Raw genomic sequence first — 20,407 nt, 5'->3', positions numbered from 1 at the left:
GTGTAAAAATTAATAATTAACACGTAACAATATAAGTGTCTTTGTAATTAATTTAGTTAATCTATTAGAGTTAGAATTTTTCTTTAAAGGTATGTAGGTTCAAATTTCATTCTCAACAATGTCATATAGTTTTACATTTTTTTTCTAGTTTTCACTCTAATTTTGAAAAATGAAGAAATATTTTTTTAAATATTTATCATATCAATTTATTAATATAATTTTTTTAAAATAATATTAAAATATTTTATAATTTAATGAATTTAACTAATAAATATTATGTTTATAAAGATTTTTAAGGAATAAACAAATTTTATTAAAGAATTGAAAATTAAGTTTTTTTTAATGAAAAAGTTTTTTTTTTACCAAATTTTAATTTAGTACTTGTTTGGATGTCATCAAATTGTTAATTTTTTTTAAAAGTTAATAAAAATACTAGAAAAATTAATAAAAAACATATTTTTTTCAAAAGTTACAATTTATATTTTTTAAAGTTTTTTTTAAAATATGTTTTTATCATCATAAATAAACAAATAGTATTTTTACATTATCGTACCAAACATAATTGTTAGATAAAAATATATTTTTACATAAAATATATAAACATAAATTACTTTTATTTTTTAAAATTTTTTTTAAAATATCACTAAAATCTTTTTTTAAAAACTCACTCAAATAAATTCTTAGTTGTATTATTATTATTATTATTATTATTATTATTATTATTATTATTATTATTATTATTATTATTATTATTATATATTTTACGTTAAAAAACATTTTAGCCACTCAAAAAAATTTCTCAAGTTTGGCCGCAGCTCCTCTGTGAGGTTTTGAAACATGACACATGGTCATTATTTGTCTACGTCAACTTAGATACATTCTCAATTTTTATTCTCAATAGTATTAATAACCAATGAGTATTAGATATAATTGTTTATGTATTGTTTTTTTTTATCTATTTAAGTTTTTGACAAAAAAAAATTCTATAATATAGTATCAGAATTTGTATGATTATAAAATTTAAAATTCAATAATTTTTGTTATTCCAAAAAGAAAAAAAAACTTACAAAAGATAAATAAAAAGAAAAAATAAAGCATATACAAAAATGAATATGTAGGAGTAGTAAATGAATGTTATTTGGCGGAATATCTATTTAATGGTGTTTTCTAATATATATACGAAATTATGAATGACAGTTATTACTTATTACTTTTTTTTTTACTCGTCTATTTTTATGAAACAAAAGAACATAAACATGATGTTGTAAAGGCCTTTAGCATTTGTTACCAACCAAAAAACATAAATTAGGCATGAAATGATAAAAAAAAAAATTCATAAGTAATTTTGCTAGTAAAAATTTCAAAGTTACATGCTTCTATCATTGAAAACTTCTTTTACAATCACAACTATATTGTTCTTATCATCTCAACCAATTAAAGCCACTGGCACCTCTCATTTCAACATAGAATAGCAAAGTATTGGTTCTTCAAAATATTTATTTTCACTCTTGACTCATTGTGTCGATTTGTTCTAATACCACAGTCAACAAGCTTCTCAAGAAACATCTTCTCTAATTGAGTAATTGTTTTATGTAGCCAGGGTTGAACATGTATTTTCACACCTCCACAAATAGTAGGAACTAGGAAGTTCAACCAAGCACTCAACAAGCTTTTCACCCTCTTGTAATATGGGTGCTTATTAGTTTGCTTTTACTGTTGTGTCCTGTTTTTCATTTCTTTTTAGTTACATACAAATTATTCGAATAAGTTAAAATATAAAATACAAACCCTGTGCAACTTGATTATTAAACAAGTATAAAAAAGGAAGATGAGAAATTTAAAGGTCTTTAAAGGTGAGAAGTTGGCAGTAACAATAATAGTAAAAAAATAAGAATAACAAATAATTTGATGGTTATCAGTGACTAAGGGAAGGGGGTTTAATCTTAGTCCTTTTTTGCTGAGTAAAATTTGCTGCCTTTTTAAAGCGCTTCATGAGATATTTCTGCTTTTTGTCTCGTCACTGGTCAAGAGACTTTTTCTTTTTGTCTCGTAACTAATGAGGAGATATTTTTTAATTTTGTCTCCTTCGAACAAAATCAGAATTTGAGTAGAGTAGAGAGAGAAAATCACACCCAGAAGTATCCTGATTCAACTGCTAAGTGCAGTGCAGCCTACATCCAATCTCCATCACAACAATGATGGAATTTCACTATAATCTTCATGATTACATACACCAATTCTCCCTAGGAACTACCCTTCCTATCTAGGACAAGTCTAGAATCTATCCCCAATCTTGAACTTGACTTGGTCACCTACCAAACTTTCAACTGCTAAGTGCTAACCCAACTTGCAAGGGGATTCCCACAGAATCATGAAACACAACACAGATGTACAAAGGACCTCTAGGACATCTATGGCTTTTTCTTTTAATTTTGTATACTTTGCCTTTTTCCGCTCTATGGCTTTTTCTTACAAACCTCACTGTTTGTCTTTTTCTATGAGACTCAAGACAGACAAAACTAAACAGAAAAATACAACATGAAATACATTGAAGGAGAAGAACTTCTGTTAGCTTGGGTAGCTATGAGAACTCTGTGCTTTGCACTCTTAACTCCTTGTCTCAAGCCCTGGCTGTTCTCCCTTATTTATAGAAGGGGAAGCCTCCAAAGTTGAAACTGTTGAACCGAGCCAACTTCTTCTTCTTCATGCAAAAACTGTTTCGGCCAGAGAGAGGAGAGGAAACTGAATGCTTAAACCAACATGCAATTACCTCTGGGTCTTCCCTTCTCACCAAGCTTCATCAATCCGGACCTTCCAACTTGACTTGCTCTCCAAAAAGGATTCCTAACCCTTGATGAGTCCTTGATGCTTGAAAGCTCCTCCTGCTCTTATCTTCTGCCTCATCCTCCACGTAGCTATAGTAGCTACCTCCTGTAGTAGTTGAACAAAAGTAGAGACGAGCCATGCTTCTAAGGGATCTTCTTCCTCTGACCGAAGTGGATCTTCTTTCATTTTTGAGTATGGAGAGCTTGAGTCCTCTTCACCACTTCTTACCATAAGTGGCAAAGATATCAGCTACACCATACTTTTGATTTTCTTTTTCTTGATACCATCATCACTATGGCTCTATGCTTCCTTCTAGCTTCTTTTTTTCTTCTGATAACTTGCCTTAGCTTCCATTTTTCTTATGGATGTGACCGAAACTTTGAGAGAGAAAAGGGAGAAAATTGAAATGCTTTCAATGAAACTAAGAGAGAGAATGAAATGAATTAAGTTTTTCACTTCCCTTTGGCTAGGTGGCAGTGATATTAATGCATGATGTCAATCAAATCAATTTCTCTTTTTCTTTCATATTTCCAATGCTTGCATTAAATCCAAGTAAATCAAAATTTGAATTGCATAACCAAAGTGAATGGGTAACCGAACTAAACATGCAAGGCTTCTTCCCCCTTTCTTTTCAATTCGGACCAAACCTTGTTGGTCTAGTAGCAAATATTAATTTGGGCTTGTTTAACAAAATCTGGCCCATCTAACTAAGCATTGATTCAGCTATAATGATTAAAAAATATTTTTGTACCAAAGCTAAATTTTAACTTCACATTGGGCTTATTAATTTTTCTTTCAGCCCAAAACCAAATCTGCAAGCAACAAAAATTATTAATTAGCAAATATGAATTAAAATTCAAATTAATAATTTTTGTAATTAATTATATTAATAATGTTTGATCATCATCAATTTAATTTCAAGTTTTCCAAACTCATCAATCTCCCCGTTGATGCCAAATATTATTAAAAATTGAAATGGAAAGAGTAAGGATTAAAAGTACTCCCTTTGAAAATTAGAATTCCTCCCCCTTTTCAACTGTTACATAACTTCCCCTAAATATATGCTATTTTACCAAAGGAAGCAATACTTGTAACATTTAAAATCAAGCTAATAACCACCATGTATTCAACATATGGAATTTTAAAATGTTGAACAGCTTGATTTATGAGCAGAAGTAAAGTAAAGTGATAGACAAAACTAATATGTTATTATATAAATGATTTTCTGCTCAATAACAAACAAAAAGCTTGAGTACAGAGTACATAGTAACCAAAAACACATTAGATAATTCCCAAAAATTTTACTGCCAAATCATTTGATTAAATAGACAACATTTTCCAGCAATCATATCAGATAAAAAAATATCAGTTTATAGCAAGAAAAATATTATCAATCAAGCAGAATTATATCAGAGTAAAAAATTATCCAACATTCATTCAACATATCAAAGCACAAAGGAATTATCAAAACATAACTAAGTTCCAATAATGATAATACAGCAAATATTTCAACACAACAGATCATAAGTCATAAGGCATGACCATTGGAACATACAACTTATACACAGGAGTGATCATGAATCAAAACGATTTCAGCCCCTATTTTTTTCAATTTTTTTTTTAACTTTTCTTCCCCCTTTTGTCATCAATGGGGAACCTGCAAAAAACACATGATAATGGTATGCAAACAAACAGAATCAGAACCAGAATATCCAAGAGTTTAACAAAATAACAATGGTCCAGAGTATCCAAGAGCATACAAAATACCAAAATATCATAACAGAAACAGAGTTAAAAAATGTCAACTTAGATCAATCATCAGATAGGTTAAATTCAGAGCCATATTCATCATCTTCGTCTGCACCCTTTTCCTTTTCAAAATTCTGCAGCAGCAGGTTAACTCTTTCTTGGCACTTAATCCAAGCTTTCTCATTTTCATATGCTTGCTTGCGAGCTGTTTTATAAGATTGCACCATTAGATTGGACGTATTTGAGAACTCAGTGAGTACATCCTTGATTGAATCCTCAATCTTTGTTGGCTCATGTGGGTGGCTCTCAAGATCACTTTCAGACAATTCAAATAGCATGAAACATTTTCCTTTGGTGCCTTTCATAGAGCTCGAGACTCTTCCTCCCTTGATTGTGGAAACTTTATTTTCTACATCCTCATTAGTGAGATCAATATTAAAATATCCAAAGATGCATGTAAGAAAGATTCCATAAAGAAGATTAGCCTTTTTGTCACTTCTAACACACTCCCACATGTGTCTCACCATAAGATATGCAAAAGAGATAGGAGAAGAAGTAATAATAGCAAAAAGTACCAAAGTATCACAGATAGTTACTCTATGGTATGAACCACTCTGAGGCATTAGAATGTGATTGATGATTCTGTGCAGAAGTGCTCTTTCAGGACCAAGAGCTTTGTGGGTCAGAATCGTGCCATCTAAAGCAGAGAAATTTATGCAAGTTTGATTCAAAGCAATCTGGAGTGAGATTCGAACCTGCAAATCCCATTTTCCCGTCATATAAGCAGCGGCTCCTTCATCAACATATCCCAAAGCAGCACTGATTGTTTCTCTGTTCAGGGACATATGAACCCGCTTGACATAGGAATGTATTGCACCATCAATAAACCTCATGTTTGCATAAAACTCACAAACTAAGGCTGGATACACAGGTTTCTGAATATTGAACAGAGAAGTCCATTTCAGATTTTCAAAGAGAGAGACAAAGTTGATGCCTTTAGCACTAAGAGATTCCAAGTGCACTATGTTGGATGCACACAAGTGACGCTTCTTCAGGACTTCATTATGAAATTCATATGAAGCGTATGAGTTAAATTTGGCTAGATCAAAGTGTGAGTGACCTTTGTTGTACTTATTTTTGAAATCAAGTGATTCCAAATTCGGTGGTTCCCTGGTGTTACGAAGCACGTAACTCTTTGCACGCTGTGAACTGCGCCCAGAAGCATGAGGAGTTGATTTCTTTGGAGATGAGTGAGGTAAAGAAGACTGAGACTCCTCTTCTTCTTCTTCCACAACCGGTTCTTTATCCTTCCCAATCTTCTTTCTGGATGAAGCTTTCTGAGAAATGACCTTTCTTCTCATGGTCTCGGTTTGCTTGGAGGAAGGTGAAGGGGATGAAGAAGATGTTGAGTGTATGTGAATATGAGTGTGTGTTTGAGGAGTAGAAGTGAATGGAGGATTTTTTGGTAAAGGAGTTCGGCTACTTCTCTTGGGTGCAACTTTCTTTTCCATGTTATGAAGATGAAGAGAGGAGAGGGAAGATGATGGGGTGGCCGAATAGGTTGGAGAGATGTAGGAGGTTATGAGAGCATTAAATACTGAGTGGAGAGAGAGGGTTATGTGGTTAATGACCATTAAATGACGCGGTTATCAACAAGGAAGAAAGTTTAAAATTAAAAAGAGAGGTTAGCTCCTAGAATCAAGGGAATAGGTGAGAGAAAAGATTATGATTTGACAACTACTCCTTCCTACAAGATTTGATATGATAACTTCCCAACAAAGATATGATTAACAATTGAGGAACTCAAAACGGGCCAGGGTTATGACTGAGGTCAAAGAGGATTAGGTGGGGCCCATGATCATTAATATCCGAATCAGTCTCCCCCTGTATCAATGCCAATTCATCACGTCCTCAATTTTGTCTCCTGGTTTCCTACGAGATAAAACCAACAGATTCATCAAAAATCACAAATTATCAACAGAATTTAAATCTATCATACCCAAGCTGTTCCTTAATGAACAAAATCTATCCTCACACAAAGGTTTAGTGAAAATATCAGCAAGTTGTTCTTCAGATTTTACAAATTGAATATCAATAGTACCCTTTTGCACATGTTCTCTAATAAAATGATATTTAATTTTAATGTGCTTAGTTCTTGAGTGCAGAACAGGATTTTTAGAGATGTTAATAGCACTCATATTATCACAAAACAAAGGCATACTATTGATCTTTAATTTGTAATCTTCTAATTGAGTTTTCAACCAAATTAGTTGTGAACAACATGTAGAGGCAGATGTATATTCGGCTTCGGCTGTGGATAGAGCTACTGTGGCTTGTTTCTTGCTTGACCACATATTGAGTGAGCTTCCAAGGAAACAACACATTCCGGATGTGCTCCTTCTATCCACCCGATCTCCAGCATAATCTGCATCATAGAAACCTACTGCACAAAAGTCATCAGATTTGGGATACCATAAGCCATAATCACATGTTCCCTTAATATATCTAATGATTCTTTTGACGGCTGAAAGGTGGAATTCTTTTGGGTGAGATTGAAACGTTGAACATACACCCACACTTTGAACAATATCTGGTCTAGAGGAGGTAAGATACATGAATGAACCTATCATTCCTCTATACCGTGTTTCATCCACATCTTTGCTATCATCATCTTTATCAAGCTTAGTGTTTGGATGCATCGGTGTACCCATAGGTTTGGAATTTTCTAGGACAAATTTCTTGATTAATTCTTTAGCATATTTTCCTTGGTGAACAAAGGTGCCACTAGGAGTTTGTTTAATTTGGAGACCAAGAAAGAATGTTAGTTTTCCCATTAAACTCATTTCAAACTCACTAGTCATGAGTTTTCCAAACTCTTTACACAAGGATTCATTGGCCGATCCAAATATTATATCATCCACATAAACTTGAACAAGAAGAATATCATCATTAGATTCCTTAATAAGCAAAGTAGTATTGGTGGTACCCCTTTGAAAGTGATTTTCCAATAAGAAGGCACTAAGCCTTTTATACCAAGCTCTTGGAGCTTGCCTAAGGCCATAAATGGCCTTTGAAAGTTTGAAAACATGATTTGAAAATTCTTTATTTTCAAAACCGGGGGGTTGTACCACAAATACTTCTCTATCTATAAAGCCATTAAGGAAAGCACATTTGACATCCATTTGAAACATTTTAAAATCTTTATGGGCAGCATAGGCAAGAAGCAACCTAATTGCTTCCATTCTTGCTACCGGAGCAAAAGACTCATCAAAATCAATACCCTCTTCTTGATCGTAACCTTGGGCCACTAATCTAGCCTTGTTACGAACAACTTTTTCATCCTCACCCAATTTATTTTTGAAAACCCACTTAGTACCCGCTACCTTCTTACCATTCGGATGAGGTACTAGTGTCCAAACCTCATTCTTGTCAAATTGAGCTAGCTCTTCTTGCATGGCCTTGACCCAAGAGGGGTCTTCAAGAGCTTGCTTCACATTGTTAGGCTCCATTTGAGACAAGAAAGCAAAGTTGCTTTGTTCGGATTGTTTTTTGGTTGAGGATCTTGTTGTAACACCTTGAGAGGGATCACCAATGATAAAATTATGAGGATAACCCTTTATGGACTTCCACTCTCTTGGTTTTCGGAGTAAGGTTGAGCTTTGATGAGCTTCAGCTGACTGGTCTGTTCTGGAATCTCTGATTGGCTCAGGAGACAAAACTGAAATGTCTCCTCCATCCTGATGAGACAAAACTAGACGGACAGGTTCTTCACTTGGGACAGCATTGGGACTTTCTTGACTTGGTTGATGGCTTGTTTCTACTTCACTACCTGAATCATCATCTAAAAGAGCACTGAAAATTGAATTAGTATCACAAAAAGAAACGTGTATGGATTCCTCTATGGTCCTATGATCTTTGAGGTAAATTCTATATGCTTTGCTAGTGGTGGAGTATCCAACAAACATTCCCTCATAGGCTTTTGGATCAAATTTACCAAGATTTTCTTTATTATTAAGCACAAAATATTTGCAACAAAAAATGTGGAAATACTTAAGATTAGGAGGGGTTCCTTTCCATAACTCATAAGGAGTTTTCTTTAACCCTTTTCTAATGATAGTCCTATTCAAAATATAACAAGCTGTATTCACAGCTTCATCCCATAGAAATTTTGGAACCTCATTTTCACATAACATAGCCCTAGCCATTTCTTGAAGGCTTCTATTCCTTCTTTCAACTACCCCATTTTGTTGAGGTGTTCTAGGGCATGAAAAATTATAGGCAATTCCAAAATCATCACAGAATTTTTCAAAAACTTTATTTTCAAATTCCTTTCCATGATCACTTCTTAAGTGGGCAATTTTCAAATCTTTTTCATTTTGAATTCTTTTGCAAAGGGTTGAGAAAGCATGGAAAGCATCATTCTTATGAGCAAGAAAAAGTACCCAACCGAATCTAGAGTAATCATCCACCACTACCAATCCATAATGTTTACCTCCTAAATTTTGTGTTCTAGTTGGACCAAAAAGATCAATGTGTAACATTTCCAATGGCCTCTTGGTAGAAATTTCATCTTTTGGTTTAAAAGAGGATTTTACTTATTTGCCTAATTGACAAGCATCACAAGTAATATCCTTATCAAATTTAATATTTGGAATTCCTCTCACTAAGTTTTTCTTAACAAGCTTAGAAATTTGGTACATACTTGCATGACCCAATTTCTTATGCCATAGCCATTTTTCAGATTCAATAGAGGTCAAGCATTTTACTTTTTGATCTTTTAAATCCTCAAGAGTCAATCCATACACATTGTTACATCTTTTAGCTTCAAACAAAATATTCTCAGTTTTTTCATACATAACTAAACAAACCAATTTCCTAAAGATGACTTCATATCCAAGATCACATAATTGGCTTACACTTAGCAAATTGTGTTTTAAACCATCAACAAGAAAAACATCATTTATAAAAAAGAAAAGCTTTTACCAACTTTGCCTATTGCCACTAACTTTCCTTTTCCATTATCACCGAAAGTGACAAACCCTCCATCATATTCATTAAGCTTAATGAAGAAGGTTTCCTTTCTGGTCATATGCCTAGAGCATCCACTATCCATGTACCACATATTGTCCTTTCGCTTGGATGCTAGGCACACCTACAAAATAAGCTCAAGTGACCTTAGGTATCCAAATCTTTTTGGATCCTTTAACGTTAAACCATCTCCTTTGTCCCAAGCCATTGTAATCACAAACAACTTTACAAACTTTGTTTCCAATCAATCTCTCAATAAAAAAGCATTGAATGGGAAAATGACCATTCCTATTGCACAATCTACAGAACCTTGGAGTTGCTATTTTTCTAAAGCTTGTTGGGTTTTGAAATCTTGTATCATTTGAAGATGAGGCCATGTTAGCAAAAGAAGGTTTCTCAACAAAATTTTCAGTTTTATAAAATCCCAATCCAGTTTTATCATAAAGAGGTTTTTGACTAGCCAATAGTTTATTTAAATTTTTAGAACTTTGAGTAAACTTGGCTAAGTCTTTCTTAAGCCTTCTTATCTCTTTATGCAGCCAGTCATTTTCTTCAAAGTATTTTAGATTGGCAGTTACAGAATGGTGGAATTCACAACTCTTAAGTTGGGCTTTTAACTGCTTGTTTTCTTCAACAAGCTCAACAGCAGTTTTAGCCTCCCTTAACTTATCTTTGAGAAAACCATTTTCAGCTTTAAGAATAGTAATTTGTGATTCAAGATCTTGGTTTTCAGTTAGGAAGCATCTAATCTTTTTAGAAAGGTAGTCTATCATGAGATGAAGATCTTCAGTGTCAAAGTTATGGAATACTACCTGTTCAACGTGATCTGCCATGAGGCATGGTTGAGACTTGGTTTCTGATTCTTCATCATCTTCTGAGTCGTTTTCCAAGTCCTCCCAAGAAGCCTCAGTCCTTTGCTTTTTTCCTTCTTCGGCTTCTCCTCCTTCTTCAACTTAGGGCAATCTGATTTGAAATGTCCATACTCTTTGCAGTTGTAACAGATCACTTTGCTGAAATCTTTCTTTTGTTTCCTTGAGCTGCTTCCCTTGCTTCTTTCCTTGAGTTTCACCATTTTCCTGAATTTTTTGGCAAACAAAACAAATTTATTTTCAGAGGAGTTGTCACTGGATTCATCATCCAGAGGGTTAGAAACAGATGTGAGAGCTATTCCTTTTCTTTTATAATCTTTTTTCAAATAAGTGTTTTCAAAAGCAAGTAAATTTCCTCTCAAGTCATCATATGTCATAGAATCAAGACTACTACTCTCAGATATTATCAATGCCTTTGTTTCCCACTCTTTTGTGAGACATATCAAGACTCTCCTCACAAGCACAGATTCAGGATACTTAATCCCCATAGCATCCAAGCCAACAATGATGGTGTTGAATCTTTCAAATATTTCATCTATTGATTATTCTTCCTTCATTGAGAATATTTCATATTCTCTGTTCAACATATCTATCCTGGTCTTTTTTACTATGGTGGTTCCTTCATGAGTGACTTGAAGTTTGTCCCAGATTTTCTTTGCCGTTGTGCATCATGATACCCGTCGGTATTCCTCGAAGCTGATTGCACAGTTGAGCAAGTTGATAGCCTTGGCATTGAGCTCCACCTTCTTTCTATCTTCTTCGGTCCAACTGGCTTCGGGTTTAAAAGAGACTACTCCTTCAGCACTTGTGGTGGTTGAAAATTGAGGACCTTCCAGGATAATCTTCCAGAGTCTGTAATCTACTGCTTGCACAAAAATCTTCATTCTTTCCTTCCAATAGGTGTAGTTCTTCCCATTGAAAAGAGGAGGTCTGTTGCTCGACTGTCCTTCTGTCAGATTGTAGGACATCAGGTTTGAGCCACTGTTCTCTACCATCTGGATCTTTTTTCCAAGCTGAAAAGCTTGATATCTTTGAGACCAAGCTCTGATACCAATTGATGGTTATCAGTGGCTAAGAGAAGGGGGGTTGAAACTTAGCCCCTTTTTGCTGAGTAAAACTTGCTGCCCTTTTAAAGCGCTTAAGGAGATATTTCTGCTTTTTGTCTCGTCACTGGTCAAGAGACTTTTTCTTTTTGTCTCATAACCAATGAGGAGATATTTTTCAATTTTGTCTCCTTCGAAAAAAATCAGAATTTGAGTAGAGTAGAGAGAGAAAATCACACCCAGAAGTATCCTGGTTTAGCTGCTAAGTGCAGTGCAGCCTACATCGAGTCTCCATCATAACAATGATGGAATTTCACTATAATCTTCATGATTACATACACCAATTCTCCCTAGGAACTACCCTTCCTATCTGGGACAAGTCCAGAATCTATCCCCAATCCTGAACTTGACTTGGTCACCTACCAAACTTTCAACTGCTAAGTGCTAACCCAACTTGCAAGGGGATTCCCACAGAATTATGAAACACAACACAGATGTACAAAGGACCTCTAGGACATCTATGACTTTTTCTTTTAATTTTGTATACTCTGCCTTTTTTCGCTGTATGGCTTTTTCTTACAAACCTCACTGTTTGCCTTTTTCCATGAGACTCAAGACAGACAAAACTAAATAGAAAAATATAACATGAAATACATTGAAGAAGAAGAACTTCTGTTAGCTTGGGTAGCTATGAGAACTCTGTACTTTGCACTCTTAACTCCTTGCCTCAAGCCCTGGCTGTTCTCCCTTATTTATAGAAGGGAAAGCCTCCAAGGTTGAAACTGTTGAACCGAGCCAACTTCTTCTTCTTCATGCAAAAACCGGTTCGGCCAGAGAGAGAGGAGAGGAAACTGAATGCTTAAACCAACATGAAATTACCTCTGGGTCTTCCCTTCTCACCAAGCTTCATCAATCCGGGCCTTCCATCTTAACTTGCTCTCCAAGAAGGATTCCTAGCCCTGGATGAGTCCTTGATGCTTGACAGCTCCTCCTGCTCTTATCTTCTGCCTCATCCTCCACGTAGCTACAGTAGCTACCTCCTGTAGTGGTTGAGCAAAAGTAGAGACGAGCCATGTTTCCAAGGGATCTTCTTCCTCTGACCGAAGTGGATCTTCTTCCATTTTCGGGTATGGAGAGCTTGAGCCCTTTTCACCACTTCTTACTATAAGTGGCAAAGATCTTAGCCACACCATACTTTTGATTTTCTTTTTCTTGATGCCATCATCACTATGGCTCCATGCTTGCTTCTAGCTTCTTCTTTTTTCTTCTGATAACTTGCCTTAGCTTCCATTTTCCTGATGGATGTGACCGAAACTTTGAGAGAGAAGAGAGAGAAAATTGAAATGCTTTCAATAAAACTAAGAGAGAGAATGAAATGAATTAAATTTTCCACTTCCCTTTGGCTAGGTGGCGGTGATAGTAATGATGCCAATCAAATCAATTTCACTTTTTCTTTCATGTTTCCAATGCTTGCATTAAATCCAAGTAAATCAAAATTTGAATTCCATAACCCAAGTGAATGGGTAACCGAACTAAACATGTAAGGCTTCTTCCCCCTTTCTTTTCAATTCAGACCAAACCTTGTTGGTCTAGTAGCAAATATTAATTTGGACTTGTTCAACAAAATCTGGCCTATCTAACCAAACATTGATTCAGCTATAATGATTAAAAAATATTTTTGTACCAAAGCTGAATTTTAACTTCACATTGGGCTTATTAATTTTTCTTTCAGCCCAAAACCAAATCTGCAAACAACAAAAATTATTAATTAGCAAATATGAATTAAAATTTAAATTAATAATTTTTGTAATTAATTATATTAATAATGTTTGATCATCGTCAATTTAATTTGGAGTTTTTCAAACTCATCATAATTCAAGTTACAAAATATTGTATTCTTTTTTATTAGTATTTAGTGTTTATCAAAATGGGAGATCCTCTTTTTTTTGTCTTTATTCTTATAATAAACAGTGTATTTTTTTTTATAAAGCAATACAATTATATATCTTAAAAAAACAAATATAAAAAAAATCTCAACTTCATGAAATAAATGACCATTACATCGATTATAATTTTAAATAGATAAAATAAATACTAAATATAGAACATACTCTATCAAGAGCATGAATTAAATGAGTAAATAGCCAAATTGGTCCCCGAAAGATAACTCATTCTTCAAACGAGTCTCCGTAAGAAAAAGATAATAAAATTTGTCCCCGAAAAATTTAAAATTGGTAACGTTAGTCCTTCCGTCAGTTGGATGATGACGTAGAGGGCTAATGCCACGTGTCACAATATGATTGGTTGACATGTCAGATCGGTGACACGTAGCACTTGACATGTAAAAAAGTTATTTATAATCAAAATAGTCCTTGAAAGTTCAGACGTAAGTCATTTTCATCCCTAAAATTTTAAAAATTAATCAAATTAGTCCTTATATAATTTTTTTAATTTTTTCTTGATAATATTAAATTTAAAATATTTTTTGATACTACTAATTTTAATAGAAATGTAATTGACAATCAAAAAATTAGTAATTGTATCTTTTCTTCTTAAAAATTTGTTCAATAAAATTATATCTCTCCTTTAATTCTTGTCAAAATCTCTCTATTCTTTTCTATTATAAAACATTTTTCTTACATTATTACATTTTGTTGGAATATATGTTTTATTGAAATGTAATAATGTAAGAAAAATGTTTTAGAGATTTTGACAAGAATTAGAGGAAAGAGATAATTTTATTGAACAAATTTTTAAGAAGAAAAGATATAATTACTAATTTTTTTTATTGTCAATTACATTTCTATTAAAATTAGTAGTATCAAAAGATATTTTAAATTTAATATTATCAAGAAAAAATAAAAAAATTATATAAGGACTAATTTGATTAATTTTTAAAATTTTAGGGATGAAAATGACTTACGTCTGAACTTTCAAGGACTATTTTGATTATAAATAACTTTTTTACATGTCAAGTGCCACGTGGCATGCCACGTGTCACTGACCTGACACGTGGCATGTCACGTGTCACCGATCTGACATGTCAACCAATCATATTGTAACACGTGGCATTAGCCCTCCACGTCATCATATGCCACGTGGCACTTAACGTGACACGTCATCATCCAACTGACGGAAGGACTAACGTTACCAATTTTAAATTTTTCGAGGACAAATTTTATTATCTTTTTCTTACAGGGACTCGTTTAAAGAATGGGCTATCTTTCGGGGACCAATTTGGCTATTTACTCTGAATTAAATAGACGCAAATATATCACTAGTTACCAAGAAAATTAAGGTAGAAGAAAAAAAATAAGAAATAACTTTTTATTTTTATTTTGATAAAATGTTTTTAAATATTATTATTATTTTATATGTATAATATGTATGTAAGTATTTTTTATACTCTGGACGAAAATCTATTTTATTGATCATAGAAAGGTTCATATGTATAATATCCTTTATATTTTAAGTAATTAATGAATAAAAACAAAGATTAATTCTTAAATCACAAACCAATTTTAGCTGACAACTGAACCTGGATGCAATATTTTGAAAAGGAAAAGTACGAGGAGACAATAGTTTTATTGTACAATGCATATAATAGGATTTAATTGAAATTAAAATTAAATTATGGGTACAAGTATTAATTATAAAGATTTGATAATTTGAATTTTTTGAAAAATTAGGATTCAGTTATATGAAACCCAAAACCACGAACATCTCTTTCGAAGGGCAAGGACAGACCAAAAACGCAGCCTCTCCTACCGACGGTGATAACGCATCTTCTCCCTGGCTCGTGTCTTGTCACCGGAAGTCCGCACCGGTGAACTCCCAGCAGCGCATTCTGGTCGTCCGGCGCATTTTGACGGCACCGCATCAAGTCCACCTGCGAGAAACCCCAGTGCAACCTAGCAGCGGCTGAGCTCTGTGCCGCTGCAACACCGCCTCTGCTACTCCTCTCTTTTCATTCTTCCCCTTTCACCAACGCAGGTTCCATGCTTCCTCCTTTCCGTGTTCTTTCGTTTATTTATGTTAACTAATTTTTAATTCTGCTTTTAGTGTTTAGATTAGGCTTATATTAATGGATTGATACTTTTTGGATTCCAAAATGTTTGATGGCTGATTTTTCTGGATTGATTGCTGCTTAAATTAAGTGGAAAATCCCTGTTTACATATTGTGCACACCATATGCTCGATGAAATGCCTGAGTGAAATTTTTTATTTAATTCCTATATTTGGCCAGCATTTATCTTAAATTTTGTTATCTTTAGGCATTCCGTCGCAGCCGGCTTGCGTCTTCCTTGCGACATCGGCATTCGCAAGTTAGAGGGATTACAAGTGGAGTCAGGCTTGAGACGTCCATCACGCCTCGGAAGAGCATAAATGGAGTTAAATTTCATTCAACCGGTATGTGGTGTTCTATTGGCCGTCAGTAACGAAAATTCATCAAATTCACATAACAATGATCCCAACCATTGCGTAAAAGAGGGTGAGGAATCCAACAAGGTAAGCAATTTATGTGAAGGCATGCATAGCGGATGGTTATTTGTTTATAATTTTTTTCATTCCACTTAGTGAAAGTAGGGGGCTCTTTTTTATGTTAAATACTTCAGTAGATGCAACAGAAGCACTCCACATGCAACCACTTCTATGGTTTTATTAATTTTTTTTTATGATTATATGGATGAAGAATTCGCATGTGATAATTCAATGTCATGTACATTTGATATGTGCAGAATTTGTGTGTGATAATGATTCCAAAGCTCCACTGGAACCGTATTAGTGAAGTATATAATATAAAATATAGCTAATGGAGATGTGGTTATTTAGACTCTTTGTAAAATAATTGTTAAATATTCAGGAGATATGAATTCATGGTTGACTAAATATTTATCCTGCATATTTAGATTAACTATATTTATATGATGAATAAACTAGATAGAGAATAAATTAAATGTCGCTCCGGTACATGATTAAATTAATCCGACCTTGCATGATTATTTAGTATATTACTATGCAAGTAGTTAATTGTTGTCATCTTTTTGTGTTGTTTAGCAGGTGGTTCCTCTGGAGGCCTCTCAAAATATGGAATTTGGTGCTCCGGTTTGCCGGCATGAGCGCCAACAAGCTGGTAGCTGCATGTCTTTGTTAAGCTCATTCGGCAGCAGTTAGAATCTGTTGGAAATGGTTTCGAGTACCTTTAATATTTTTCTTCATGGATATAGGATTTCAATAGTTATTCATTTGTCAGCAATTGTAGATAAAGATGATATTTTTTAAAGACGCAAATGCCAAGTGTGATGCTTTTGTTGTTAGCAACGGGTGGCTTTATTCTCTAAAGATATAGGTATCCGGTGTATTCGTAATTATTGCAAGAAACTAGACTTGATTAATTTCAATGAACCAATTTAATCTAGATAAGTTCCGATGCTTTGTTGTATAAGGAGCTTGATTAATTTCATTCGGTGTGTTGGATGTTCATTTATGTATGAAATCAGATGTTTACTGTAACTGTATACGTGGATGGTTGTTTTTGGGTATTCAACCCTTGTAAACTGTAGCAGGTACTCAAAACAAATTATAATATATTGGTTCAAGAACAGTGATAATGAAGTCAACACTTATCAGATTCAAGTAATGTCAGCTTGAAATACAAAAAAGATATCCATGTACTAAGAAATAGTATACTAGATGTTCGGTTCACCATGTATCTAGATGGTTACTTTCATAAGAAAAATAGATAATCATTTTCGACTCACTCGTCAGTGTTATGCCTGAATTCTTTTACACCAACAGATTCACATAAGTTCTAAAAAAAAGGGATCCACCACAAAAATATCATCCCAATGTGTCATAAATAAATTTCAAAGACTCTAACTAGTAAATAAGGTAAATATTCAAATCTTACCAAATACGTTATCTTAAGTATGCTAAGTTTTTCTTCCTTTGAACTTTCTCCCTTTTGGCAATCCTTCTGTACGTTATTTCAACGTCCTCGTGCTCTATTTTAACGTCCTCGTGCTCGGAGCCGTGAATAGTGATCTCACTTTCTTTTTACCCATCTGATTTATAGCTTGGACTGTAGGAGAATGTATGATTGGATCGCCGTGAATAAATACTCACTCAATAGGTTCTCTGCAATTCAAGTGAATATTCTTTTCAATTTATAATTAAGTAAGAAAAATTAAAACAACATGAGACATAAAAATTATATTCATTCCAGCTGCTAATAAAAAAATAGCAGCCCCATGTAGAGAAAGGAAATCTTAAGCAAGAATTTAATTGGATTTAGAGACCAAATCAACCAATTATAAATACAACAATGAACAAGATAAATAAGAATCACACAGCACAACAACATATTATCACCAAACAACAATGAATTAAAATAACCTGCTTTTCAGCACCATATATACACTAGTTTACGTAGAAAATAGAGACTCTTTTAGCATTACCTTTTAAAAAGGTGCTGTCACTACAATCAAATCAAAATAGCAATTCCGTTATGAAAAATGACCATCCAATTGCCTGGAAAACTAACCATCCGACATGTAATTGATCTCATCATGTGTACATCGAGTTAGTAGCAAATACAAAAAAAAAAAAGCATACATCTAATACCAATGCAACAACGATATATGCAAGTACTAATTAATTAAGGGAAAAGAAATAAAATAAAATCCCCTCGTTTCTAACACTCGACTCTCATTCTACCCTCAATTCCACCAACAATTCAAGATGCTCTCAAAATCAATTCCAGGAGCATTTAACAATAAAAAATGATCTCATAATATATATAGTGACATAAAAAATTCAAAGACGATCACTCATGAAGATCAAACTTCACAATTTCCCTTTTGTAACCATCTATAAATGAGATAGAAAAAACTAACTCATGAAGACATAGCAGCAAATACGAAATCCAACCATCCAATCTCCTATCAAAGCGACCATCCAAGTTCTACAAATGAAATTATTAACAACCCATGAGGAAGAGCATAGCCATCAATTACAAACACACCAAACACAACCACATATCATGCACGGTCTATCAAAACAAAGTATCCCAATTTAATAAGTAATTTAATAACCTATTTGATAGTAGTTAGTATAATAAATCATTTGTTATTTTCAATAAAAAATTGAGAGATGAAACTAGCTAGACAAGAGCAAGTAAACAGAGACAAGGCAGTGAAAAATCATAGTTTTGCAACCTAACAATTAAACAACCATAAGGCAAGTATGGAAGTTGGTGGAATGAGTTAATCCGACTTCCCTTTTAGAGTCTGAAAGAAATTTACTTTATGTAAAGCTGCAAGTAAAATAAGCAACCACGGCTTATTCACCATGGGTAATCAAGGATTTAATCAACAAAATCTATCTACATTCAAACATGCAAGAGCGATTACCAATTGAAACATGAACAACTAAACCCACTTACATTGGATGGTTAGGATTCTTTCAGAGATGATGTTCATTGTGTTTCCGGTGAACTGTTGACCATCAGACGGCAGTTTTCCCGGGTCGGCTGCACCGCTGCTATGGAGAGGAAAGCGCTCGCGCGAGGAGAACTCTGTTGCTGCTCGGTTCATTGGTGAGGGCTCCTTGGTTGCGTTCCTAGTCGGCGGCGTCGCGCCCGGCGGCTCGGTTGCAGAGACGGCCGGATGTTCAGCAGAGAGAGGCCGCCGTCCTTGATGCCAACGATGAGGAGTATTGCGTTCAGGGGTGACCTTCCTCGGTTGCAACTTGAGAGGTTCTCAGGCTTCTGCGCCGTAACGGGTGTGTGCAAAGATTGGGAGGGTTTGGGTGTTGGGGGGGGGGGGACGGCAAAAAATAAGGGTTGGGTGATTTGGGAAAAAAGTGAAAATATGAAAAATTGGGTGATGTATTAATTTAAACAGCTATAATAGAATTAGGGTTATTAATGGGTTAATTCTCTTTATTAATATTAATCGGATCTAATAAACGGTCCATTATATATATATATATATATATATATATATATATATATATATATATATATATATATATATATTTTATTGTCTCCCTAACGGTGCTATTTTAAAAAATAACTAATTTGCTGATTCAAAACAGATAGGGGTGATGCCTTTACCATAGAAATTTAATACTGAGGCATCACAATGTGTGATTTGGGCCTGTTGGAACTCTTGTGAGGATCAATTTGCAATGCATAATACTGATTCAATATTATGTTAATACTACTACTTTTTTGCTCCAAAATAATTTCCCAGTTATAGTTATACATATGAGTTAAGAAAATAATAAATAACATTATTTTGTATTAATTTAAGTAAGTGGAATAAAATTACCATTGTTCAGTGTTCTATTTTTATTTTTAAAAAATTAAGTCCTTAGTTTTTTTTTTTTTTTTTTGTAGCAAAACCTATAATTTTTTTAAAAGGAACAATTATATTTTTTACTAGAACAATATAAGACGTATGATATCTAAAATCGTACCTTCAGCGTGTATTCTTTACAAATATATCGTATATGCATGACTTCTCTTAAAAAACATATTTATTTACTAATAAGTATATTCTAAGGATATTTTTTAAGAACAGTGATGCTATATGAACAAATTATTTTGATAAACAAGTTTAAATAAATCAATCTACTAATTTATTGGTACAATAAAAATCTGTTGAAGAAAAAAAACGTATAAAAAAATAAGAAAAAATTCTGTTGAATTTAGTTGTAAAATAAGTTATTTATCCTACGTTTTTTAGATAGAAAATACAAGAGTTTATGGAGTCTTTATTTTTGTTTTAATTAATTTCTATCTTTATTATTAAAATTTTGAAAACAAATAAAAAATATTAAAAATAAAAATAAGAGATGAAAATAAAAATTAATAAGATCCTAAACTAT

Source organism: Arachis hypogaea, chromosome 11 (assembly GCF_003086295.3).
Source record: "Arachis hypogaea cultivar Tifrunner chromosome 11, arahy.Tifrunner.gnm2.J5K5, whole genome shotgun sequence".
Taxonomy (NCBI): Eukaryota; Viridiplantae; Streptophyta; class Magnoliopsida; order Fabales; family Fabaceae; genus Arachis; species Arachis hypogaea.
Note: the sequence above shows the minus strand (reverse complement) of the source record.